The 27728-nt window shown below is 41.0% G+C and overlaps 1 protein-coding gene across 1 annotated transcript in view; it reads left to right on the top strand.

Annotated features, from left to right (window-relative positions):
• SASH1 (SAM and SH3 domain containing 1) overlaps positions 1-27728 on the top strand; it is a 184952-nt gene that overhangs the window by 17455 nt on the left and 139769 nt on the right. The window lies entirely within an intron of this gene.

Raw genomic sequence — 27728 nt, 5'->3', positions numbered from 1 at the left:
GGGCTCTTTGGATCTTACCCCTAACCCTCTGCTGGCACAATCCACCAGTTCAGATGGAAGAAGCTTTTGCTTTGCAAAGGAGACAAGAGTGAAACTGGCTATAGTGACAGAGTTTTGCCAACCCAAACCAGCCCTAAACATTCAGTTCTAGGGTATGTGTCTGGCAGCAGCTGACATCAATCGCTTTGATAAAAGCTTTTTCTCCTTGATGTGGAAAGGAGATAAGGGAGGAGACCTGTTATTTAGATCACCCTAGACTATGAGCGTGCCACACAAATTACTCCTATTGTTAGGAGTGTGATGCTTAAAAATAAACCGTGTGATGCTTAAAAATAAACAAACAAAGAGATCTCAAAAAGCTCGGAGAGATTCCTTTTCTTTCTGTCCCTCCATGCCGTTCCCTCTAGTGGTGGATCAGAGGAAGAGCTGCTGCCTTCCCACAGAAGGCAGAGCAAGAGCTCAGCAAGCTCCTTGCCATGGAACTGGGCAGCAAACGTTTGAGTCATTTTTCAGGACACAATTTTGGAAGCACAATTGTTCCTGTCATTTTAAATACTGTATTTTCCAGACAAGTATTCATATCTTTTCATAGGTTGTCTCTCCCCAAAATTAAATAACCTACAGGTCCGTGCTGCTATAGTAGAAAACTGTATTTTAATCCCAGTTCACTAGCGTGTCTTTAATTTTTCTAAGTGATTCTAGATGTTTTAAAAGAATCCTAAATCTAATGCTCTAAGGAGTGCGTGCAATGGCTTTTTACCAGCATAGTTCTGTTTTGTGTACAGTTTATATTTCCCTGCATATAAGCTCTGTGCCTGAACCTTCTGAACCAGCTATCCTGAGTTCATTAAAAAAGCTCCTCTGTGCAGTTCCTGATAGAAACTCTGGGCAGTTACAGTGGTGACCATGTGAGGATGTGTCAGAGCGGGACCCTTGCCAAGGCTGGCCTCCTTCCACCCTCTCTGTTTGCTCCTCAGCCTCTGGAGGAAGGTGCACACTGGAGAGCTCTGCCCCTTGACAGCAGGATTAGCTGTTTTTGTAATTTGCAGGGGTGGGTGGGAGTGCAGAAAGGCTGAAGTTGAGCAGCTGGCAGGGCTCTGAAAGCAGTTAAGGGGAGAGCTGGGGATATTGCCTGAGAGTGGAAGTCCTGTGCTGGCATTCCTTTATCCATCCTACATTCCAGCCTTCTGCATTCATCTCAGATGTCTTCCAGAAACCTTCCCAGGAGAAACAGCTGCCTCACGCTTAAAAGAGGAAATATTCAAAAGCTCCTGAGGTATTAAATCTTGGAGGATTGATGCAATTTCTCCTTTTTGACAACACAGTTTTTAACTCATCTCTTGCTACAATCAGAGGCTGAAAGGCTAACATAAAATATTGTGTTTATTTGAATAAAAGGTGATACCTTCTGCAAGTTCTCAATGGTCATGAAAACTCTTTGATATTAAATCATAAAGCTTAACAAGATTTGAAAAACCATATTGAGAAAAGGATCGCTGTGATGTGATATTGGCATGTGTGTTCAAATTTTCAAGGTCTCTAAGTACTTTAAGCTTGATCATCTAAAAGTGGCACTTCGATGGGTTTTTTGAAGTATCCACTAGTAGTTAGGAGATTGATAGACAATTTAGCAAATATACAATTTTTTGGCCATTTGATATCTTAAAAATATCTTTAAAATAAGAAATGTGGGAAAAAATTGTATTCCTTTGTGTCCTACAATGGCTGAAGTTTTACTCCAATGCCATTGGAAGGTAGAGACAAATATTGATCTGATATAGGACTGACTCTTAGGGATTGCTCACAGACAGAGGTAGAAGCCTGACAAGAGTCTGGCAGAGAGGCTGAAGCCTGAACATCTATGCACATGGATACATTCATACTTGTATTGTTGTAAACAGGCAACTTCTGAGTTGGACTTGCAGCAGATTAATGTTAATTGCAAGTAAAATTTTGGGTAGATACTCTGAGTCATAGACATATGGTCCCGTTCTCCTAAGAGTGTGGGTCACTCAGACTTGTGAAGCTGTAAACCCGGAGCAGCTTCCTAGAGGCAGTGGCTTTAGCATAAAATTTGCCAGGGTGTGAAGGAGAACCTTCAGGGAACCACCCACCTGAAGAAGGGTGGTTAAGATATGGAAAGGAACTTAATAGCTGTGGTAAACTCTGTAATTTTGCTAGAGGAGGTAGAGATGACATTGATACTCTTCAGAAAAATAAACAGCAATTGTTCTTAAAGATAAAAGACTTAAAGATAGAAAACTTCTGTAACTAAATATATATGAAGGTTTTTTCCTTCTATATATTTCTTCCAACTTGCTTGCTTCACATGTTTGACAGCATTTTGAGGATGGCTGTGTTTGCTGCAGCCCCTAGCATATTACTTAATCAGTTTTCAGTGTTGTGCCCAGGTCACTGCTGTTAAGTGTTTGCTGCAGTACCAGCTGTGTGCCTGGCATTGCCTGAGAACATGAGGATGACAGCTTGGAAAACTGCAAAGGCAGCTGAACAATCAGTGTGTTTTTAAAGCAGCGTGTCGGAAATGGATCTGCCATGTTCTGGTAAAGCAGAGCTTTCAGGGAAATTTGGACAGAAGAGGTGATATAGGACAAAAGACAAAACTGGAGGAAACTCCAAAAATCTCGTAGGCGGGAGGTCTGGGAGGAAAAGGGAAGGTGTGGAGGGAAGCAAGAAATTAAGGTAAATTGAAGATGTTTATATAATGTATATATAAACAAGATAAATTAAAAGGACCCAGGATTATACTGAGTTTGAAGGAGGCTGTTGTGTTTTGATTCTGAAGGAAAGCTAATGGTGAAGCAAAAAATGGAGGGGTGGGAAAAGGAAAGAAAAGAGGTGATTAAATATTCAGTCAAGAAACACGTTTAATTGGCAGCACTTTGATTTGTGTGATTTTTGTGCACACATGAAGAATGGAGGCTGCAGTAATCAAAATGGAAATATGTGTTAGAGATTAAGTAAAGGATTGCAGTCTAAGGATGGGAATGAAAAGGTGAATTTTGAAGATGCTGAAGAGATTAGTGTCAAGACTTGGAGATGGTTTGGATGTAGCAAAGGGGAAAAAATCAAACACAACTCCCAAAAGTGGGCTGGAGTAATCAGAACAGAAGTGGTACTGTCCACAGAACTAGGAAAGTATTGTTAGGAGAGGTATATTTATTTTGGTCATAACCCATCAAAAATGACAAAGAATTATAGACTTTCTTGGATAGCTTATTCATACATAAACAATGATATTTTTTCATGGAATTAACAGCATAAACTCCCAGCAACTGAAACAGTTGCCAGCTTATTTAAAACAACCTTACATATATTTGTAAAAGGCCTCACATTTCATAGCTCTGTTGAAATGGTTGCTAGTTTGGGGATTTTATAGGTTTTTCAGATATAAGTGGCGTAGGAGGAAAGGGAAAATGTAATTGAAAGATTGGAAGTTGGTGGGAAAATTTAAGGCAAAATGTTAGAACCTTAACTAGGTAGGCTGCATGTGCAATGTGCTTGAACAGGGATATTAGACCAGATGGCCCCGCTATTGTCTTTTCCAACCTTACCTATTCTCTGGTTCAGTGATTAGTTACAAATTGGTACTGAATTTTTTTGTGCATTCCAGATGGGATTTGGCCTTCCTTGTTTCATTTCTACTTACAGTGACAACCTTTCTATATTCATTCCAAGTGGCCCGACCCTGCTTCTATATCCTGTGTACTTCCTCCTTATGCTTAAGTAATACCAGGAGTTCTTTATTCATCCAAATATCATGGCTAGTATTGCTCTTGATGCCTTCCTGGACCACAGTTTAAAAAAAAAGCTGTTTCTCAGACACTGTTAATACAGCTTATTCCAAAGATTTTTACAGTAACACAAAAATTATCAGTTTTAGTCTATATAGCTGAAAGTCATGGTTCTTTCTTTCGGGATTGACAGCAAGGTTTGTTTTCTGCCAGCTGTCAGGTCTAGGGAATCTATGGGAAATCACCTCCTAATGAACCAGTGCGGACTACCCGAGTGGAAGAGTCTGACAGCTGTTTGACAGACATGCATCAATAAAGTGGCACCACCCTGATTCAGCTGATAGACAGCGTTGAAACAATCAGTTTCATATTATCATGGCATTCACACTACTAAAAAATTAGTGGATTGTGCATTTCTTCCCCTCTTCCTTTGCTGTTGTCATCCCCAAGTGAGATGGTGCTGCTGATGCCAACCTGGCTATTCCTTCTCAGGAGGTAAGAGCAGCCCCTGCTCCTGAGGAAGGTGTGAGGGCAGCCAGACTTTGCTTCCATTCCTTCTGTCCGGCCTCATGCAGAGTAAAGTTCTGCAGGGATACACCTGGGATGTCAGCATGTCATTTTAGAAGCAGAGAAGTTGGTACAGCAAAGAGATTCCTGGGCCGGTGGGATACTCACAGTCACCAGTCTACTGTGTGATAGTACAGATGGAAATTCTTGAGGAGCCTGGTCCCTTTTATCAACATACAGATGAATGTACTCCCTCTTTTTCTTGGTGCTAAAGAGAATCTGTAGTGTGACTGTGTTTAAAATGTTAAAATGTATTTATAAACCTAATGCTTCCTCCAGCTGGGAGCTGGAGCAATTCCTTTTATTCAAGGACAGTAGTGGCTAGTCTGCGATAAGAGAAAATTATTCATGTGAAATGTCTGGAATACAGATTGCATCCTTTATTTCTAAACTATTAGAGGAAGGACATGCACATGAGAGGTGGAAGGAAATAAAAAAAGTAAAAGTTTTAGGAAAGTCAGTCCACCTCCTGCCCCTCCCCAAAGCAAATATTTCCTTGCACAGCATCAAGACTACTTCAGTCATTTATCAGCACTCCTGGCTAACCAGAGAGGTCCTGGTAAACAGGAGATCAGCACATGTCATGCTGTCTACAAGAAAGGTTGGAGGAAGAATTTGGACAACTACAGGCCTGTCAGTCTGATCTGGGTGCCAAGGAAGGTCATGGAGCAGATTATCCTGAGTGCCATCATATGGCACATACAGGACAACTGGGGGATCAGGCTCAGCCAGCTTGCATGTGTGCAAGGCAGGTCCTGGTTGGCCAACTCTGTCTCCTTCCATGATAGGATACGTGTCATGGATTAGGGAAGGGCTGTGACTGTTGTCTACCTGGATAAATCTATGATTCTGTGATCAGGAGTTTTGTTTTCCTTGGCATTACTGTATGCTATCATCAACTTACAGTATTCATTATTATTATTGAAGAAAACTGAGCTGGAAACTCCCCATTTTTAAACAAAGCATTGCTTGCTAATCAGGGTATTATATTTCATTTAAGGAAATCACAGTGCAATTTCCTACGAGGCAATCTATTGTATTGGGGCAGAGAGGAAGCTTTAACTGCTGCTGCTACTGCTGTTTTAAAGTGCTGGTCTGCATTTTCTATAGGTAAAGTTTGGATTGCCTGTTTCATATGTATGTAATTATTAGAGAGAAGGTACTTCAGAATGTTCTGATTAATTTCTTCATGAACCAGACTGTGCTTTTCCACCCCTTCTGGGACACTGTACAGGATTTGTGGCAGTCAGAAGTGCAGAAAGCAAACAAAAGTGGCAGCTGTGGAGAAGCACCAGCTTCAAAGGTCTGCCCTTACCCCTTCAGCTGCAGGTTGAAAGTTATTCAGACCATGACAGCTGAACATTTATTTCTTTTGTAGCAATTACTCCCAACATAAGTTTCCTCCAGGACATAATTGGGTAACTTGCAGTGGGTTTTGCTACCTGTCTGCTGTGAAGTCTTGCATGAAATGTAGAAATGAGTCAAGAACATTAAAATCTTGTAGGGAACTGTTTTCAGGCTTAGACCAGGGTTTGTGTGTGCATGTTCACAGAGACCAGGCATAAGGCATGTAGTCCTGTGTACATAGGCTGCCTGCTGGCAGATGGGAGGCATACTAAAAAGTCTGTGCATACTAAAAAGTTTGACTTATTTCCACTTGGACAGCGACAAGAATAAAGGAACATGCTAGGGTAGCCAGAAGAATTGAAACTAGATTACCCTATACTTGCTACTAAGAAATGCAAAGAGCATTTCCATTCATTTAATATTTTTCCACTCAAACATTTGACTAAGGAGGCATGAGGCAGTGCAGCTTTACTCTTGTTAGAAATAAAGCAGCCCTCATCTCCTGACTCAAAAACAGTGTTCTGTGGCCTCTGCTTGGCTGAAGCAGTAGCTCCTGTCTTGTATCCTTCCAGTTTCAGTACTGCTTACCTATATATAGCTTTGCTTATAACAGTCATCTAATCCTTTACGAAAAAAAAGGCTGATATTTTTTAAGGAAAATAATCACCTAAAGACATTCTATTTCAAAGCTCAAAACATCAAACTCATTGATTTCTGGTCTTGCTGCATTTTCAGGTTGACTTGTCAGCTATTAGCTGATTGGCTAACCAAATATTGTTTTGGTGGAATAGCAGAGCTTAGTATGTACTTGCAGTGTCCGGGACCAGAGTTCAAGGATGCAGTCATGTCTTAACCACTACCTCTATATGCATGGTACTGATCTCTCCCTTTTGCTGTCACACTGCAGCCTGTGCTCTGCTTTGGTTGCCTCCACTATTCATGGTTAATGTTGTTCTCTGGTTGCCATGACTCAGCTTCCATCATGGTTCTAGTGCACAGATGTTAATGCCACGGAATCAGTGGTATCACCTGCACAATACTGTGCCAGGGATTTTGGCATGGAGCCCATTCAGTCAATGATTTATACTGGATCATTGTTAGGGGTCCCAGATGCAGTCCAGTGGAGAGAGTTCATCTTTGTCTGTCCTTGAGCTACGAGGGACAGCTGTGAAACCACAAATAGTTCAACTTCAGCACTGTGATTGCATTTTTTGGTAAAGGCTGAAGTGGACAAAGATGAAGAGGAAAGCTGTTAGGGAGGCAGAACATTGATCATTTTCCAGGCACAATTTACCAGGAATTACATTTAGAATGGCTGAGCAATAGTGGCTGCTTTGTCCAGCTCTCTTTCCTGCATGCATGCACACACGCACGTATATGTATTTGCACACACATACACAAACACACACCCCCTCAGTCTTTCATATAAATACAATTTGTGATGCTTGCTCGGCTGCTTTACCTGTGTGTGATTCCAGGTATAACATATGGTTCTGGGAGCACAGTAACATCACTGTGCCAGCAGAGATCTGTGAGCAGTTGTCAGTCTCTGCTAAACAAATGTGCTCTTTGTCCTGATGAGATGCCATTTCACATTTACATCATCCCTCTTGCACTACTGCATCCTTCAGGCTGGGGTCCTAGGAGGGCAGAGAAAGAAGGATGGCCTCAGCAGACTGGCTGGCTCATTTGGCTTCTGAATGTCCAGCTGTTATCTCAGTAGAAATGTAACCCATCATATTATCCATGTTTGACACTATAGATCCCATTACTCAGGAGGTGCCTTAAAAATTTGTATATATTTACTATAAAACCAAGAGATGCTTTAACAAAATAGACATGTGGCTTGCTTGCATGGTCTGTTTTATGAAGTAAGTGAGCATGAGCACTGATGAGCAAAGTGTAAATTATGGTTTGGAAAACATGCAAATCAAAAAATACTACATCAGATTTCAGGTGAGAAAAAGAAGAGGGGACAAAGATGTCAGAGTTTTCCATCAAGCCAATATTGTTACTGTGCTTGGGGAAAAGGAGGATGCTGTTTTGAAATACTGAGGCAGCCCAGATCTGAATGCATAACTCCATGTTCAAAGACTATATTATTGTTTGGTTTTAATTTTTGTGACCCACCTGGACATCAGGGGTTCATCATTCTTGCATTCATAAAAGTTGCTCTTTCTCTCCCTAGCAGTGCCACAGAGAAGCAGAAGGCTGTGCTTGGGTTCACTGAGCTGGAACAGCGTATTGATATAAACAGAGCTGGGACCTGCCGAAAGAAACGCTGCTTGGCACTGACACCACCTTGAGTTCAGACAGGATGTGCATCTGTGCCTCACTGATAATGTAATAACCTTCATTACAGTTTTGGCTGAGAGCACCTGTGCCCAGCCCAAGATGTCAGCCCAGGGCAGCCATTTTGATCGAGGTGATATTAACAGCTCTCATTAAAACTGATGACTATAGCAATGCCCAATAGCACTGCTGTACTAGAGCGTCTGTCAGCATTTCTATTACAGAGCCCTGTTTTCAGGAGTTAATAATTTAGCCATAAAAGTTTTCCTACCTCTGAGCTGGACCTTGAATACAAAATATCAAACTGGTTTCTTCAAAACCACTTTGATATTTTGTATTTCAAAAAATATCAAACTGGGTTTCTTCGAAAAAATACAACTGTTACCAGTCTGATTTTCCTTTTTTGTTCTTGACTCTGCTTGTGCTTTGTTAATAGTGCAATTGCATTTATCTGGCAATTGTAAGAAAAGTCAAAAAAAAAAGCCAAAAAAGTCATCTGTCTTCCTGGGCTGAAATGGGAGAGCTGTAAATGCCTGAAAAGTCTTGAAGTCCTTTGGAGGAGGCATCCTCCATCAGCCCTGGGAGAACTGAAGCAGTCTTTTACCTAACCTTTAACATTAGACATTGTGCTAAAGTATAGCAATGTGATTGACTTATTTGTACTTGAACTTCAGGGGGTTTTATTGACTGGATTTGAATGTATGGACTCTAGAGTAATATTATATGTCTGGGTAATAATGCAGCAACAATGAAAGAATAATTATTTCAGATAAATATTCCTGGTTAAATTTCTGTAGGTAGGCATGCTTATTCAAAATAAGAGTATCATCTCTTAATACCAAGTTTTCATACTTTGGAGAATATATTTAAGTAATTTCCAAAACTTAGTCATTCTGATTTGGGAATGTAAATTTTTCTACTAAGCTATTGCTGAATGATGTTAATTTTAAATATACTTGCCTCTGGAGACAGGCCCAAAAAGACTCTTATATTCATTTAAACATGTAAAGCTAATACATAAATACAGACCCTGAAAATGTCATCTTTCCCATGCTTAACTTTACTGGCGAATAACATTAATGTGTTTCAAGGGATTAAATCACAACATTTAATTATACAATTCCTTACAGACACAGAATGACCCGCTAAATCAGCAGGGACCACAAGACAGCAAATACATGTCAGCAAAAAAGAATGTGGATAAACAGCAATTATGAAACAGATCTGACAAGTCAAAAATCCAGCTGAGCTCTAGAAGTTTATATTTTGGCACCTGGCTCTTTGACAGCACCAGTGTTTCATACTTGACACCTTAGTGTGTGCTTCTGAGAATATTCTTACACAATTATGTGCATTTTGGTGAGCCAATGTCCCCCTTAGGGAAAGGAGGGGGTGGGAGAAAGAGAGGAGAGAACAAATAATGGGAACATTATTAATGCCTCTTATTAGTCATATATTATATAATCACATAATAATTTAAGTTGAAAGGGGTTTATGGAAACCATTTAGTCCCAACTGCATACTTGAACCAGGGCTAATTTCAAAGCCCTGTCCACTTTTGACTGTCTTCAGGGATGCTAATTCTGCTCATTCTCTGGGTTCCCCTTTCAGTGCTGAGCCACTCTTGCAGTGAAGAATTTTGTCTTTCTGTCTAATCAGAGTTTCTCTTGTTGCAATTTGTGACTGCTGGCTCTTGTCCCATTGTCATTCATCTCTGAGTAAAGTTTGGCTCTGTCTAACCTACATTCCTGCTTTAGGTAGGTGAAGACTGGTTAGGTTGCCCTTCTGCCTTCTTTTGTCCAGGGTAAGCAGATGTGGCAGCATTTGGCTTTGCCCCAGCCTCTGCTGCAGTAGCCTCTCACTACTTTGTGAGTATTTCTCTTGTGATGTGTGGCCAAACTGGCCACGGTGGTTTGGATGCGATTTCAGGTTCTACAGAAAAGAGAAAAAATTCTCCCCAGACCTGCTGAGTATTGTCTTGCTCATGCAAGCTGGTAAAAAGCTAATCTCCACCACTGCATGGGTGCACTGCTGACCCACATTCCACTCTGAGGTTTACATGTAATTTTCTTTAAAAAGCATTGGAGATGAGAGGACAGAGGGAAATTAGTTCCATTATTCTATGGAATTAAGGCTATCAGTGAAAGAAGTCATGTTCATTCTAGAACTGCTTAACACATGTTTATAAAGTTTCATCATCCAGAAAATTTAGTTTGAATACAGGTGGGTAAAACAGAGCAAGGCATCCTTTCCATGTATGTTACCCAAAGCACAGCACAAGGGCATGCTAATTTAACATTCCTCCAAATGCTTCACCAAGGTAGGGGGATAAACATTATGATCTCTGTAGAGAGGATAGGAAATCTGAGACACGATGGTTCCACTTTTACCAAAGGTCCATGCAGTAAATCATTAAGGAAACCAATCCTCCTAAGTGATGTAGCAATCTTTCACCTAAGTTATAGTTTATGTGTATTTTAAATCTAGTGTCTTTAAGCTTTTAGTAAAAATCATTTGAGGATGGTTTGAGAAATGCATGAGTGTTCAGCATATTTAAGTTATGAGTTAACCAAATAGTTCCTATTTTTGCCTTAAAAAAGCAAACACTTAGGAGACGATAAATAAACTAGAAATCCACAGAAAATAAAAAATATTTTCCATTTTCACAAATGAAGTAGGATTTATGGCTTAATGTTAGCATGACTACAATTTACGGGGAAAAAAAACCCTCCAAATTGTATTAAAAATAATCTAACAGCAGTAAAATGGGCAGTAAATCTAAAGTTAAAAGACTGAGACAAAAAAGCTGTGATTTGAGAAATGTGCTTCTCAGAATGCAAAGACAGATCCTTAAATCTTCACTTTCTGGCAAAATCAATCTAAATAATGCCTTTGTGATCAGTCCTTCCCAGAGGAAATAGACAGTGCTCAGTATATTGGGTGGTTTAGATTAATTGACATGGAGTCTCCCAGCCAAACCAGAGAGATGGGAAAGCAGATCAGTTGCTTGGCACTCCTCTGTAGCTGAACGCAGCCAACAAGCTGTTCATGATGGCAGCAGATGTTCCTGCCCTTGCCTTACTCCAAAGTTTGCGATATGGACTTATGGTCCAGTCCATGGTCCAGTCCTCCCAGCTGCAAATTCCAGTGCAGGCAAAAGCACATCAGAGTAAAAAATTGGATGCTGAGGCATCAAGACCTGGAAGTAGTTGGTGTTTTCAGATAGGTGAATGATAGGATAACATGTGGGAATGAGGTTGTTGGAACTGCTTTCCCTTCCAGACTTTGTCCAGGCATGGCTGTCTTTTGTTTCAGTGCATAAACACTGAGGTTTTTGTGGCTGAACCCCATTAAAATTTGCACTTCACAAAGTCAATGTTTCTTTTGATGTAGGCCATGAGTGTTCAGGGACAAGGTTCCTCAAGACCTTGATCCAGCCCTATGGAAAAAATGCTGGCATGAGTTTGTACCCATTTTGTACAAGCAAATAATAGTAAAGGAAGCTTTTTTTTTTTAATGTATACTTCTTTTATCCAGAGAAATCCTTGTCTTGCTAATGAAGGGCTTCACAAACAGCAAATTAGGCCAGCTCTGTTGCAGAGGAGATTAGCTCAAGAGGGAGGTAAACAAACTTCATCATGTGCATCAGGGAGCAGGACACAAGAGCAATCTCTTTTCTGGGAGCTCTGCATCCCTTCGGAGCCTCGGAAGGGCGAGCGTGTGTCGAAGCCATACGGAGAGCATGTGTGGAGCCTGCTGTGCCTGCCATGGGGAGCAAGCAAGGCTGTGCTGGCCAGAACAGGGCTCCACCCGGGAGTAGTGACTCAGGCTGTGGGACTGGATCCTGTGCTCACATGGGAATGGCCTTCAAAAATCACAGTCTTAAGTAAAGAGATCATAATTCCTTTTAACTTGGGGAATTTGCAGGGTTTGGAGTGGGCTTGAGGTTTTTTTTAGAAAAAGAGATGAATGGCACGTTGCTTGTAATTTTAAAGAAAATGGGTAATTTTTTTCAGCTAATCATGTAACCTTGCTATAATAAATATATTCATTGTTTAGTTTTTAAATATGGAAAGTCAAATGGCTGGTTTTAAAATGCAGGGGTTTTACATATTAGAGGAAGAGACATGGACCCATCTTCAATTTGATATTCCTTTTTGTGCAACCTTTTTCAATGTATACAAGTTCTTAATGATTTGTGTATTTTACTTTTAAAATACCAGAAAATATCATGTAAAATTTCAGAAATTCTGATCATTTTCCACAAAACCTTTTACCTTTTTTTCTTGCACATATTGTACCATGAAGCTGACTCTCCTATAGAGGAGGAAGGCAGAAAGCCCACAAGGGTTTTCCTTTGGAAATATGACAGTATTTCTATATCCATTACTGCAAGAGCATTTTTAAATATATCGTCTTTCACAAATGGGGATTTTGGAGTCCCATTTGGGAGTTTTGGCTTTTATTCAAGATAGAGAGAAACCTAACTGAGCAGTATTCCAGAGCCTTTGGAGGTCCATTCCTGATTTTCAAAACTGAAAGTATTTAAATTTGTTTTGAAAATAGCACTTGGGTTGCAAGACCAGTGTTGCCTCTGGAATGACAGGATCTGGTTAGAATATGTTTAAAATGTACAATGTGTCTGGCACCTAATGACATTGTGCAAAATTTGTTTATTTTTTAAGAGGATGCACTGCAAACCGCATCATTTTCTTTAATTTTGGTTAGTTATATGAGCTTTAATTTTTCCATATGCTTACTGACAGTTTGACAGAATTTTAAGTAAGCCTTGCATGGGAATCAATTCCTCTGTTTTATGCAGTGTGCTAAGAGTAATTTCTTTATCCCTATGGCTGCAAAAAAAAAAAAATCTGTATCTGCCCTGAATTGAAAACAGATCTGCATTAAAGAGCATTACCTCAGTATCACTGATACGCTAGAAATGAGTCAGCTGGGAAGTACATTTTGAAATAAAATATGATGAAATTACAAGCAATTAACTTCTTTCTTTGAGTAACAAAGATATACAAAACACATGTTTTGTTCTTTAGAAATGCCTCGTGTTGTTAATTAGAGAGTAAAAAAATAGGAATAATGTGCTTGAAGATTAGGCTATGCAGGTAACAAGTAAATACATGCTGCAGTGTCAGGGACTGCTTCAGCCCATGAAAGCAGTGGATGTTCAGCCAGTTAAGTGGTCATCACTGCTTCCTCATCCAGCTGAAACCATGGCCTGACAGATCTAGTCATGCTGGTGCCTTGATAAAATCATATCAGGGGCTAAAATATATTTTAGATCTGCTCTCACTGCAAGAGACTACAACTCTGTATGCCAAACATATTTTTAATTCATATAGTACAATTCTTAGGATTGGGCCTATTTGGGTACAAACCAAATATTGCTTACATCATGAGCATTTTTAGCTCTCTCGAGGAACAAGGAGAACACAGTAGTTAGGTCTTCTTGATAACCAAAATGTATTTTAAAATCCTTTAGAAAGATAGGTTTTCCATAGCCCTTTCTCATTTTAAACATTATGTGCAATTGACTTTTTTTTAATGAAAGGAAGCATCATTTTAGCAAATCAAAATACAATATATCAGTATCTCAAAATTTAAAATCTATATAAGGCATACTATAATCATTATCCAATTAGGATGTATTTAATGCCAGAGGTGATGGAGCAAAGCACAGAGAATTCTGCTGTAGCCAGTCATGCACTCTGAATCTGCCCTTGACTGTTTCACCTTCCCTAAGAAAAGCCAAAGAGTAAAGTTACACCACTTTGCTATTTTAGTCCATTGTTTTGGCATTTTCATGTGAAATGAAGTCTCTTCTTGGCATCTGGGACAACAGTGACAGAAATTACAATTGGATCGTCTAGATATATGTTGAGTTCAAAAACTGGTTAGCACAGATGGGACATGCACTTTGTTGATTGCTCTTGGATGGCCTGCTTGGGACAGGACAAGATTGTGGGAGGCAATATGCCTAATTTTTAAGGAAATGAGGCTGTGAATCAAAGATTGACTCTCTGCAGGAGGTATGAGTTACATCCAGTGACTAAAACCATGTGAAGGATCGGGAGCCAAATAGCTGACAAAAGTGGAAAAAAGGATTTGTGTTGATTCATTATAAGAGAAATAATGAAAGCTAAAAAGATTTTTGGAAAGCTGGAACAATAGCCACTGGGAGATTTTCTTCCTTTCTTTTTCAGCTGTTGGAAAAGTGAGAGAAAAATCTGATCTACTCAGCTACCACTTTATTTTTCCAAAGTCCATTGACCATAAATATTGTGATGGTGTTAAGAAAATTTATGTTACACGAGATTCTCATTACTGAAGTAATGATGCATTGGCCAGGAGTTGATGTGTTCCTTAGATTGTCCAAAATTTTGTTTTGTTTTGAGAACCTGCCAACATCTCTTAAATGATGTCAGATTTTTGTGTATGCCAGACATTACTGCAGAGTACCATGGGACTGTCTTTGCCTTGGTATCAGCCAGATTTTTTATTTGGGTTTCTTTGGTGGCTTTTTTGGCTTCACCTAACACTGAAATATCAAAACTGTTGATTGATAGAATTAATAGATTTTGAGCAATGGGCAGTTAAGGAAGCAGATTCATAGATAGCTCTTTCATCTCTGAAAATCCAGATCTTGTCCTTCAGTTCATTTTTCATCAAAGTTAAAGACACATTCCTTGTTTTTGACTCACTGGCCATGCCGGTGCCAGTCTTGTGGTGGCAGAGGAGCACAAAGGCCAGAGAGACAGCACTGTCCTGGGGGTGAGATTGGGATGTGCTCTTTGTGCTTAGATACGTCTTTCTGCATTACTTATGTAAAAGGAAGAAAGCTCTTACTTAAATGTTTTACCAGTGCACAAGCTGGATTTTTAAAAAATATGTACTGCACTGTTATCATTAATTTAGGATTATGTGTATGCTGTTACAGAAGAAACATAACATTTGTGAGAAAAAAAAAAAATAACCTCTCTGCATTTACTTTGTTTTCTCTGTACAGTTATCTTTTTTGTGCATGTTTGTAAGATTACCTGGTATTCACAAAATTTGAGTTACAAATGTTAGCAAAATCCCAAAAATTTCACAAGTTACTCCTGACCTTGCTTTGCAGAGTATTATCAGGCATTAGTTACCTCAATTCCATAATCAGAGAGCAGGAGAAATAGCAGAAAAATAACCAAAAGTGGCAGTACAAGAGAGTACTAAATTTTTTTAAGTACAAGTTAGTAACATAAAGCATGTTTTCCTTACTAGACCAAAGGAAGGTGCCATATAGATTAGGGGAGAAACACAGAACAGTGAAGGGTTGTACTGTTGTGCCATCACACCAACTAGTGTTACTGGGTTTCTGTTAGATCAGGGAAAATCCTTACCTTCTCCCTGAGAGATCTGCATTTGTCATCTGTTAGATTAGATAATGAAGCTGTTTTGTGGAAAAATATATCAACTTCACATAACTTTAGTGGCAGTGATTTGGCTGCACCAGCCCTCCCCAGGGTGCAGTGGTGAGTGGCCTGTTGCAACCACTGATAAATCTGCCATTTAAATCCACCAGCTAATTGACTCAAAAGGGTACACCCAAGTGACTCTTATTTTTCTCATCTAACAAAACTAGAGCCCAGTTCTGCAGGATATGGCATTTAAGAATGCATTCAATTGTAATAAGATAAAAATTTGAATTGAGCTGACCCACATTTTTATTCTTACATACATAATATTTGTCCTGTTGGACTGACACCATGGCACTTTCCAGCATCTTGACAGAGCAAGACATCAATTTATTATTCAGCAAAACAAAGTAACCTAAGCCATGTATGGGTGTCTACACTACACTTGGAACCACTTCAGTGCATCCAGCTAGAAGACCACAAGTTTTGTCCACCATTGCACCATTGTAGGCCTTTTATTTCTTATTTAGTTGGTTAGCTGGTTGAAGGAATTTTTATTTCATGTGTGCTGAACCACCATTAGAGTGGCTGAAGAATGATGTTTATTTCTATTTGTAGCCATCCCCAGAGATGAGGATCTTTCCACATTGTCATTACTAACAAGATGCATTCTTTCAACTTTTCAGAAAGCTGATACTCAATAAAGAGTAGCTGTCTAGTTTTGACTGGCAAATGTAGCAGAGAAGAACAAGAATAATAAACCTGATCACAACACTTTGTTGACCATATCACCAAAACTTCCTATATCCTGTGTATCAATGCATATCCCTATTTAGTACACTGCTTTTGTCATCAAAGCTTTTTCAGAAGAAAAAAATTAGATCCTCATTTTTAATGGGAAAATTTTATTTTATTCCCAGATTTAGTCTGTGTGCTTATTTTTTCATGCATTAACTTCAGGAACAGGCACTTATTTATAATTTTTGAAGAATTCCTGTCATCTGAGCATTCTAAAGAGAAAGAGGTGATGTATATTGATTAATATTCCATATGTTTTTATTAGTTAGCAGCAATGCCAAATGATTTGAAAGCAGGTTAGTACCTTAGAGGCAGCTATCAGAAAGGTTTTCTTCATTTATTCCATTATAGACCACATGACATAAAGGACAAATAAGTGTCAAGAACTCAGGTGAGAATTATACACTCTGTTGCATTCTGCAACGTTTCAAGAGTCTCGTAATTTTGTTTCTGTTTGCTCAGCAATATACCAAGTTTTTAAAATTCAATATATATGTACATTTGGGCGTGCATGTAGAAGCCGTTACATTTATTCTCTCTATTACCATTATTGTGAGCATCATTGCAATTATTGCTTTGAGAAACCCAAAATTTCTCTGGTCTGCAAGGGATATAATCTTTTTCAGGCTGTCAGACCCGAAGAGAATTTAAATTTGAGAGCTTTCAAAGGAATTACTGGTGACATTTTAAAGTTTATGACTGAAAGACAGATAATAAAGTTCTGTCTAGAGTGAAGGCACCAAAATGAAGCACCGTGTTTGCCTTTTCACAGGCTGTTCAATGTCAGCCTCCTCTCAGGAGGATCCACTGCACTGTTAATAACATCAAGATTGCTTCAGGTAATTCTCTGGCTTCCTTAGGGTAAATTTCAACCTGAACTAGACTGTTTGAAAAAGTGCAATTTACCTAAGTAGTCTGTAACCTCTTCTTTTTCCTTATCTGACCTGAATTCTCACCCCTTTGTCACTCACCTTAATCACATTAGACACCTGATAAAAGTTAACATCGTTAGCGAATGAGAAACAACAAGATCTTTACAGGCATTAGCGGTCCCTGCAGTGCACGTTTGCTTTAGGTTTCTCTTGAAGTATGGATCAAAGCATTTCCTTGTCCCTACAGTTCATCTACTGTGCTTTCTTATTAGGCCTCCAAACACAGGAAGTTTACAGCTCAGGCTGCACTTTGATTCAAGCATAAGATATGTAAGCACAGCAGAGGTATTTGCCCACTCTTAGGCAATTAATTATTCCACAGAGTAATTTACATTTGGACTGGTGCGTCTCTGAGTCTTGCTTAAAAGAAAACATAGTTTTTCCCTTTTGCCTGGTGTGCATCATTGTTTACTATTCTTTGCATGTCCAAGTTCATCTGGTAAGATGATTTTATAAAGGTATTTTGCAAAGATTACAGGGGAAAATAACATGTTTTCTTTTTGAAATGCCTGATACCTCTGTTTATTCTTTGGGGACTGAAAATTACATCTCTACGGGGGGAAAAAAGTCACCTTTGGAACAGTTGTTGCTTTCTGTTGTGCAAAAATACAGCGGACTAACCTGGCTACTCTACTAGTTGCCTACACCAGCAGCTCTTCTGTCAGTCGTGCAAGGTTTTGCAAGCACTCAGAGCAAACCTCACTGGAGAAGCAGTGCCCCACACTGTCAGGAAAATATTGCTGAATTCCATTATATGAAAAGTTGAGTGTTCTTCAAGCATGAAGACCTCTTTGCAAATGTTTTCCATTATCTAAACGGTTGGCCCAGATCCACTAGCAATAGCAATACTGGGAGTGTAGAACAAGTGGTGAATATGGTTGTCTCTTTTTGGTTTATTATGTTTCTCATGATATTTGGTATTTTTACTAATCCCTAGTTGCTGAATACAATGATTATATGGGAAAGAACTTTCATTTAAATAAAATAAATGAGAAGTTGCATCAGTGGTAAAATTCAGCCATTACTGTTGTAAAGAAACATTTGAAAACATATACTCTGGAGGTGGTAAACTCCAAACGGAAAAAGAACCCTGAAATCTGCCATTTATACAGTGATTTAAGCTACTGTAGGACAAAGGGGAGTGCAAGCTACCATATTTGAGAGTGGGATGTCCACAATTTAGGGCAAATGCATTGCAGACCACCCATTCTTTACAAGCTTCAGAAAGTGGCACATAAACCAGTAACTGCCAATTCACCACATCTGTGCAAAACCTCTTTTTCCAAGTGAGATGGGAACAGATGAAGTTGCGGGGGGACCAGGCAGTTGCAGATAACACCAGATGCATGTTAAAAGTGATATGCGGCATTCTCCTGCTCTTTTAAAATAGCTTTGAAAGTCAGAAGGTTGTGGTGTTTACAAAAACTTTCAAAAACCAAACTTTAAGTACTAAACCAGTAAGATTTAACTGAGAAGTTGACATAGTTCAAGTCATATCTGTTTGCTAGCACCAAAACAAGACCAAAAAAATAAATCTTTAAATGCAGGTTCAAGCAGTGAGTGGTGTGGGTGAGCAAGGCAGTTTCTAAAATCCAGCTGAACACTTCAAGAAACCATGTCGATGTGAACCGGTGCAGGAATCACGGCCGGGAGCCGGGAGCCGGAATCCCCGGGGCAGCGCCACTCGGCTGTCCCAGTTCTGAGCCCGTGCTCCAGGGGGCCCTGCGCAGCCAAAAGTGATGCTCCCTTCTCTCACCGTCTGCAAGCCAGGAGTCTGTGCTGCTGCAAGGGCTGTGAAACGCCCCTTTGCAGTCTCGCATTAAATAAAGTACCTCAGGGGCAGCCTCTTCTGCCCAGGTCCTGCACACTTCCAAGAGTCATTGCTTGCTTTTTACAAGCCACAGATTGTTGTAGGAGCCATGGTATATTTAGAGAGAAGTATTTTATTTTCAAATAAGAAGGCAGCCAACATAAAGAGCAATGAATTCTGTGTGTTGTGCTTACATGTTTGTGATTCTTCCCGGTTTTAAAAAAAAATTTTAAAAAAAAGAGTGGTCCAGCAGGGCCTTGCAGTGCTTGTTATTTCTTTTCTGTTTTGAACTGAGGTAGAAGGAAAACAGGTTTGTAGTTATTGGTTTTATATAGTCTTGCTGCCTCACACGATTAAAACAACTGTAAGTGCACCTCTTGGAGGATTCCTGATCTTTGTTACATTGGGGTCTATATCTCTGCTGCCCTCCTCTTCCCATAGTCTTTCAGGTCCTACCTGCAAAACTGATGCATATTGCAAAGGGTGAGAGCAGCTGATTCAATTAGATGTAAAATGTTTGGACTGTCCAACACCTTTCTTCCTTTAAATAAAAGTGTGCTTTCATATCCTTAAACGGAAATTCAGACTTCCACCTTTTATTTTTGCTGCTTGGGTTTCAGCTGTACTTGGTCATGTGGCCTCTGACACTGTACAAGAAAAGCAACCTGTCCCTTTAACAGTTCCTGTCATTGAGACAGGAGCCCTTCTTCAGGGATATGCTGGGAAGTTTTAACCAGCAGTATTCCCTGTGGCAGAAGAGACTTGAAATGACACTTCTCCAAGCTTGGCTAACCTCAGGAGTCACAGACTTATTCCTAATAAGATTTAGTTATTTCAAAAAGCAGTGAATTGAAAATTGAAGTTTTGGAGAGAAAGATTTTTTTCTTTTGTATATACAGCCTCTAGTTTTTCTGTACACAAATAGACACAATGAATCAGGCTTGCCTGTTAGATGTAGCTGATTTTGTGTACTCAGATCAGTAGAAACTGTGACAGGTCACAGAGTAAGACTTAACTTCTTTGGCTACCTGCAGATTTCTATAAAATTCTTACCTAGTTTTGTCTCGTTGATGGCTGCAGTCCAGAAGATATAAAACTGCTTAGTCTTAACAACAGTGATCATTCTTGCTTCAAAGACCTTCAAAAATATCTGTGTGGCAGACCTGGGATGCCACTTAAAGATGCAGTTAGAGACTGCCACGGTCATAATCATGGCCTGTTTCCACAGGGCACTATTACCAAGCTTATAAAAAATCGTGCCCAGCTTTATTTAGCTTTACAAGGCTTTATCTTCATTCTAGCAGAACTGCATGAGCCTGTTTCCATACACACTGCCATGAGAAGGAGAGAAAGTTTCAAAAGGGGGGCCAAACTATCACTAATGAACACCTGAAATGTGCCTATAAATGCTACAAATCAGGGACACAGGACAGGGCTTTGGCTGTGGCGTCCACATCAAGGAGCATCACTGTTTGAATAACATACCCATAGAGCAGCCTTCTTTCTTTGCTCTTGCCCACCCCAGGCTATGCCAACAAAATTGTTCATGTGGCTTCCTGATGTACCACAGAAGTGATCAGGATGGATTTTTTTTTTGTTTTTTTCAGGTTCCTTTTCTCCCCACCCAGATCAGGTCCTTGAAACCTTTTGCCGCACAGCTGCATAAATAGTTGGCTTTGGCAGAGCACAGGGAGGGAAGTGAGGTGGACACCAATGTCTAAAGAAGGAGAGCCAGGGCTGTTTAAACTACCCTTGCCATCAGAGAAATGCTCCAAGAATCACAGTTCCAGCTGCATGAAGTCCAAAAGCACAGGTTTAGATTGCCAGCTGCTTTCAGTGTGTATGAAGAGCCTGTATAAAACTGGGAGGCCACTGCACACAAAAATATATGAGACCGGCTCTGATCTGGTTTTTTGGGGGGCTGTTGTCAGTGCTATGGACCATGCTGGTTGTTCAAAACTGTATTGTTGGATAGCATCCAGAAGTAGCTTTGAGCCTCTAAAAAAGCAGCTTCCAGAGGCAAATTAAAGTGATGAATGAGTGGTGCAAGCACTGAGGTCCCACAAAGATCCATCCTGCTTACAATGCCATTAAGATCAGGTCTGTACAACACCAGATCCACATCAAGTGGCAACATAGATGTGTCCTTTGTCAGACTTGGGTGCATGGTTACTCAATTAGCCTGCAAAATAACCTACAAACCAGCATGTATTTCAGACTTTTGTTTATTCTGGATTCAGAGGACAGACCGTTCCTAGTCAGGAGTAATGCCTGCCAGAACAAAAAAAGCTATCCTTCAGAAATACTTCAAAACAAATTCTAACCAGAAATGTAAGTTTGGACAGATTTGGTGGTTTATGCCAAATAGCTAGGTTTTATTTTATTTGGTACTATGTGCCCTAGAACCAGAGTTAGCACATTGTGTGACAACATCCTGATATTCTGCACAAGAGTTACAATAGGAATGAAAAAAAAAACCCAAACCAGCTAAAAAATCCCAGCTAAATTCAGTTGGTTAAAATCCAGCTAACAAACTCAAAAACACCAGTAGCTCATGAAGTCGAGCATGTTTTCTCTATTTTTAATGCCTCAGACTTACAAAATGCCCAGAGACAGCTGAATGAAAAGTACTAAGAGCTTCTTGTTTTGTTTTCATGGTGGCCTTCTATGGAGGGGAAGACTGTTAATGTTGTAGCTACAGCAATGGAGAGCAGCATCCCTATATATTACTGGGTCAGTGAGTGTGTAGTTTTTAGGTACCCAGGAAAAAGCTTTTTACACAATGAATTAAGCTCTTTGTGATTTGAGGGTTTTGAAGATGTCTCTGGAGGTGGTTGTACTGCAGTCTGTGTGGACACATTACTGAATACCTGCCAGGTGTATTTGGCTCATCTGACTGAGCAGGGTGTTTTGCAGAATCTTTCTGGAAGGAAAACTGGTCACAGAGGCCTGTTTGAACACTTGGGATGATGGCAGAAAGGAACAAACCAAATTTTTATGGAGTCTTGTCCTACAGGTCACAGAAAGCAATTTGCAAACATTGAGGAAATGTCAGGGAAAAGAGAGGTAACATGGTCCATCCAGCTCCAAAAGCATCTGTGAAAAATTACATAGCTCAGATGGCTGAAATTATTTTCACATTCATTGCACATGTAGCCTGGTTTTAGCTATCTCCAGTGCAGTCATTCTGCTGATCTATGGAAGTTATTCCCCCCTCAGTGCATGAGCATGTTTCCCATTCACATAAATAAGAGTTATGTCTTTGTATCCAGGGAGAGGGGATTTTATTTGTCTAGTGCTGAAGAAGCTTCTCACAGGACTGTTTTCCTCCCACATTCTCAGTTGTGTTCAGCTCTCCTGGCCTATGTTTTCTTTGTTTTGATCTGTTTGAACTTTTTATGTTTTAGGTAATAAATGTTAGTAAACTATGGAAAAGGTGACAGGCTAGAAATGAGACCCTTACTAGGTTAAACCACCTCAACCTAAAATATGAGAGGTGGCTAAAAAGAGAGAAAAAAATTGGAAAGTTTTGCAGCATAGATGTAATTTGATTTTATGTTATGATATCACCACATTTTCCTCTCTCCTTTCCCCTGGTACCTATCAATGAGAACCTTGTTTTGCTGTATGTGGGAAAGTTTGCTCTTATTTCCCGAGCTGCTGTCAATTGCTTTTAAAGTATCTGTCATAAGGTACTATTCAAGCAGAGCCAGGGATGACTATGGCTATCAGTGCTAAAGTGATTTCTTTAGTATGAGTTGGGGTGGTTTAATTAATGGAGTGCAATAGTGATGACCAGGGTCATCAGCCAAACAGGCACTGGTGCTGCACTAGCAATGACAGGGTCTTTTTTTGGCACCTCCCATTTATTTTCCCTTGCTGGCAGGGTGGAGCTAAGGTTTACTCAACATTAGGTTTGATGTACCAGGGTTTTCTGAAGCAAAAGTCTGTTGAGCTGGAATAGTTAATTTTTGCCATTTGTTCTTCCTCTGTTTAGTGCACTTGGTTCTAGGCATGCAGTGATGAGGTTAGGTGTGCTCTTCTTCCTGTCAGTTTCTAGAAGCGTTGCTGATCCGTCTGCTTATTTTCTTTTTTTTTTTTTTTTTGTTTGTTTTTTTGTGGGAGAAGAGGAAGAAAGCAGCAATAAAATTTTAATTCTTCTTTATTTTTTCATATTTTTTTAATTTTTAAAATTTCTTTTCATTACTCTGTTACTGTGACAGTCCAGGCCTTCCAGCCACTCCAAGCTGTCTCCTTCTTTGTGACAGAAGCTGTCATATAACTTTCTGATGATGATATTTCTTTTTGCCTTTTTTTGTCTCTTCTCTTCGCAGGCAAGTTCTCCTAACATGCTCACTGCCTGGTTAATCAAACAAATTGACACGCAGCCACCTTGGGAAACAATTCTATAACGGGAGAGACCAGGGAGAAGGCAGGGGAAGTTTCAGCAGCCTGAAAGGAGGTTTCAGCAGCAGTTTTCACGCAGTCAGTAGCAGTGTGGGATGAATGAGCTCCTGGATGGCGCTGCAGGCCTGTTAGCATCCCTCAGCTGGCTCCTGTATCAATCGGGGTCACTAAAACCACTGCAGAGGGGGGTTGTACCTGTGCTCTTAAGCGAGTGCTGTATGGGGCCCTTGCTCACTGTAGCTCTAGAATAACTTGGCATCGGCCTATGGATCGATCCTGCTCTTTTGCTTCCCCTGCACTGCTGAAAAGCAGTTTTCCCTCAACTCCCTGTGGCGCTGGACAAGCCTCCCGTTTGCCGGGCCGCTCCCCGGGTTATCAGGGGCTGCAGCAGAAGCAGATTAGGGCCATTCACACCGGCAGTTTCCTTAGTGCCTCTGCGGGAGCGATAACCCCTGGCGGGGCGGCAGTGACGCCAGCAGGCAGCAATCTGCTCCCCAGGGAGAGCTGCCTGCCCTGCGTGTGTGTTTATCCCCGCAGGTGTGGCTCCTGCAAACCCTGGCTCTCCCTCTGCTTTCTGGCGCCTGCAGTAGTCTCCCAGGTCGGTCATCGCGGCTTGTCCGGCTCCAGCCATTCTCCCCGGGGAGCCCCTTCTGGGCAGGATCTAGGGGAAGTGTTGCTCAACAGCAGCCTCATCCTTCACAGGTGGCTTCATGGCGCTGCCAAGGGCTTTGTGCTGAGCCAGCCTGGCTGTGGCACAGCGCGGCCCGCACCCGCTTCCTCCCTGCGCCTGGCAGCCGGTGGGGAAAGGTGTTGGCTTCAGAAAACAAGACGGGCTGGGTGAGCAAACAAGAAGAGGCATGAGAACAGCTAGGTGTAATTCCTGAGCAGTGCTGCGGGTGGGAAGGCAGGGCAGAGGCCCAAGGAGCCCGGGACGGGTGGCAGGGAAGCGTGCCCACCGCGGTGCGTGCTGCTCCGCTGCCTCAGCCGCAGCAGAGCCTGCCTGGCCTGGCCTGGCCCGGCCCGGGGGCTGCGCCTGGCTCCCCGAAAAGCCCCTGCCCACAAACGCAGCACTGAGTGCATCCACTGTCCTCACCTTCGGGAAGTAGCGAAAGCAAAGTTTGAGGATTTTTGCACATGGCTGTGAATGTATATTAGCTCGCTTGGCCCAGGATATAGTGAGGCACTGAGAATGAGTGTTTACTGAAGTGTACCCTGGCATCCTTATCCTTCCTTTGCAGCTGCTATTTACCAGACAGCATTTGTGGTGAATGTAGCTGGCAGGAAACATCGTCGGGAATGAACTGGATGAGTTAAAGAATTTTTCACACTAACATTTTTGCAGGCATTTGAAAATACTTCACATGAGAGCATATTTTTGTAACACTGAATTAAATTAACATTGCATGAAGTTGGCTCAACTAAATCGAATTTACCATCAAAATGTTTGGTGTTTTTGTTTTCGGTCCTTGCCTTGTTTACAGCTCCTCTGTGTTAGGCTCTGTGTTGCAGAGGGATCATCTCCCTCCCTCCACTGTATTGACACGCTGTATCACAAATGTGGCAGCAGCACAGCTGATTCTTCAGCGCTGGGTGGGGGATTTGTTTGGGGGGATGGAGGGTGAGATTTAGACTTTCTCTTGGCAATTTAAGAAACTCATAATGAAAATGCACTCATTCCTGTTTCAGTCAAAATGGCCTGCTGTGACACTATTTCTTTAAGAAACTTAGACTGCTTAACTGGAATGGGAATGTCTTTTTTTAAAACTTGCTGGAATAAAGTAGCAGAATTGTTTCTTCCATAGGCTGCTCTGAGATTGAGAAATTGCTTTCTCCATTCTAGGTTTTAACTTGACAGTCAGATATAATTGTTTTTCTTGTAGTTTGGTAACCCACGACTGGAACTTTTTCCTTATTTAACTATCATTCCAGAAGCTGAGAAAACCGCTTAAAAATAGATCTAAAAAGAGATCAGATCCCACAAAAACAGACATCCATTAATATGCATGTCACCCCACCATGCTGAATCTTTCTTTGTAGGTTGTGCAATCTACTCCTTCCTTTACCCATTGCCTTTGTTTTCTTACTTTGTTCCTTGTTTAGATTTCATGTAGTACTGTTATCCTCTTTTTTTTTCTTGAGAAAGTTTCTAGCAGATTGTGGTTGGTATAGCTGTATGGGAACAGACTATTTTGGTCGAGTTATTTATTTGAACTGGGGCTCTCTAAAACCCCCTCCTTGTCATCAATTTAACAGAGATGTTCCGACAGTGTATTAGTCATTACTGGGGTGACACGAAGCAGAGTGTAGTTCTGCAGACGCCCTTCCAGTGAAAGACACTGAGCTTTAAACACTCTTCACAGATGTGCAGAGCTGTACTAGCCATGCCTAACTCCCTTGCATGCTTAATAGGCTTTTTGCCTATAAATCCCCATGTGCCATTGAGATACTGGATCTTAGTAGTAGGGCTGGATTTAATGGGAAGCCTAGATGTCTCCAATTTATCTCACAGCTCCTGCCCTCAGTGTTGCTTATGGGGATGGGTGGGGTGCACTGCTGCTGCCACCCTGGTAAAAAGCAGCAGAGGGAAAAGATCTCCCTGCCCAGCACCCAGAGACAGACTCAGAGCTGAGGCTTTGTCTCCAGAACTCTGACAGCAGCATGGCCATGCAACAGATGAAGTAAACAAACCAACAATACAGGCATTTTTGTATAGAATAGGTCTATTATTCTTCCTGACAGCATGACTCGGAATTTGAGTTGTCATTCTTTGTATTGTTCCTTATTTAAAAAGAAAGAGAAAGCAGAACAAGGAATAATACAAATGAGACAGCCTGGGGCTTGTGCTTGCCTATAGGATATTCTTAAGATTCTGTTGGCACTACAAATTGGAACGATTTTGAAACCAGGTCCCTGAACCCAGCTGTATTCTTAAAGCAGTCGGGCTGACATTCTGCTGTGATTTATTCAGCCAGGACTGATATGCTGACCAATAACCAGGAATCCATAACCAATCACTTACCAAGACTAATCCATTGATCACTCAATGCACAGAGTTTCCCTTAGCTGACTGATGTGGCTCACAGTCATACCGAGTAGCATCTGTGTATTATTGCCGTCTCCTTTTCAGCCCTAGGTGAGGTTTAGGCAGGAGGATGTTGGGTGGGCTGTGGCAGGGATGCACACTGCTGCTCCTGAGCACTCTGAGCAGGGAGCCCTTTCTGTGGCAGGCTGCCAGGATGGATTCTGCCCTGACTGTCCCTGCCAGGCAATGGCTTCTGGCAGGAGCCCATGACCAGAAGGGGCTGCTGGAAAGGTTCATGAAGCTGTCATGAATTTGAGACAGCAGTTTGTGGCAACCCTAACTCAATAAAGCCTCAAAAACTTGCATCAGTTGAATTTGAAGCTCTTTCCAGTCATTTGGACTGGAAATCCATACTGTATTCTGGGCACAGAAAAGCCAAGATGGATTTTGGGAGATAGCCTTTTCTGCCTTACTCCAGCAGAGCCTGGCTATGCCTGAAAAGCAGTCCTTGGGCTTGCTGAAGTATCAAGGGTGGGGATATTTCACAAAGATACATCAAAAGAATATGGAGTTACACACACCTGAAAAGACACAAACTCCCTGCCAAGGGGTAAGAATTTTGTCTTACCTGCATGGTAACCTCCTCACCTGGCCAAGAAAGTCTTCTGGAGCATTCCCTTGGCTGGGGGGGTGGGGGGTATGGCTGCAGGGAAGCCCTGCACAAGGGGACACACAGAATAAATCCTTATTCCATTTTTCAAGACTGTGTAAATCTCAACAGGGCACCCTGGAAGGTCTTTCATTCCACTAGACCATTTCTGTTTACACATCTGTAGCATTTAAACATTGCAGGATTGTTTAAATGCATTTAACATTTAATGCATTTATGTTTATGTTTAAATATATAAACAATGCATAGATTTTGTTTAAAGGCATAAACATTGCATGACAAACTCAGTTCATGGTTTTAAATAATTGGGGGATTTGGCCTGCAGCAAACAAACTGACAGTGGAGGAATTAAGGGGAACCACAGCATACCTCTCCATTATTGACAGATAATAGATAACAGATTAACTTTATTGGCAGATAAATGAATAAATGATTGAGAGTCATATCCATTAATGGCAACCAGCAAACATCTTCCCCACTTAGTCTCTTGATACAGTTTGTGAAGTCAGTGCCTGGATGGCCAGGAATGCCTCTTGCCTCCCTCTTGCAGCAGGAGGTGGGAAAATGGAGTGGAGAAGCAGAAAGGAGAAGAGGGTGAGAGGAGGAGGAGGCATGAAGCACTCTGGTAGGCAAGTCAGATGTAATTAAAAAGTCTTTGAGAGACATGGAAAAATGAGGAAGCGAGCTCACAAAGGCATCCAGCAAGAGGGGCAAATCGGAGC

Source organism: Ammospiza nelsoni, chromosome 3 (genome assembly GCF_027579445.1).
Source record: "Ammospiza nelsoni isolate bAmmNel1 chromosome 3, bAmmNel1.pri, whole genome shotgun sequence".
NCBI lineage: Eukaryota > Metazoa > Chordata > Aves > Passeriformes > Passerellidae > Ammospiza > Ammospiza nelsoni.
This window is presented reverse-complemented; position numbering and strand designations above follow the sequence as displayed.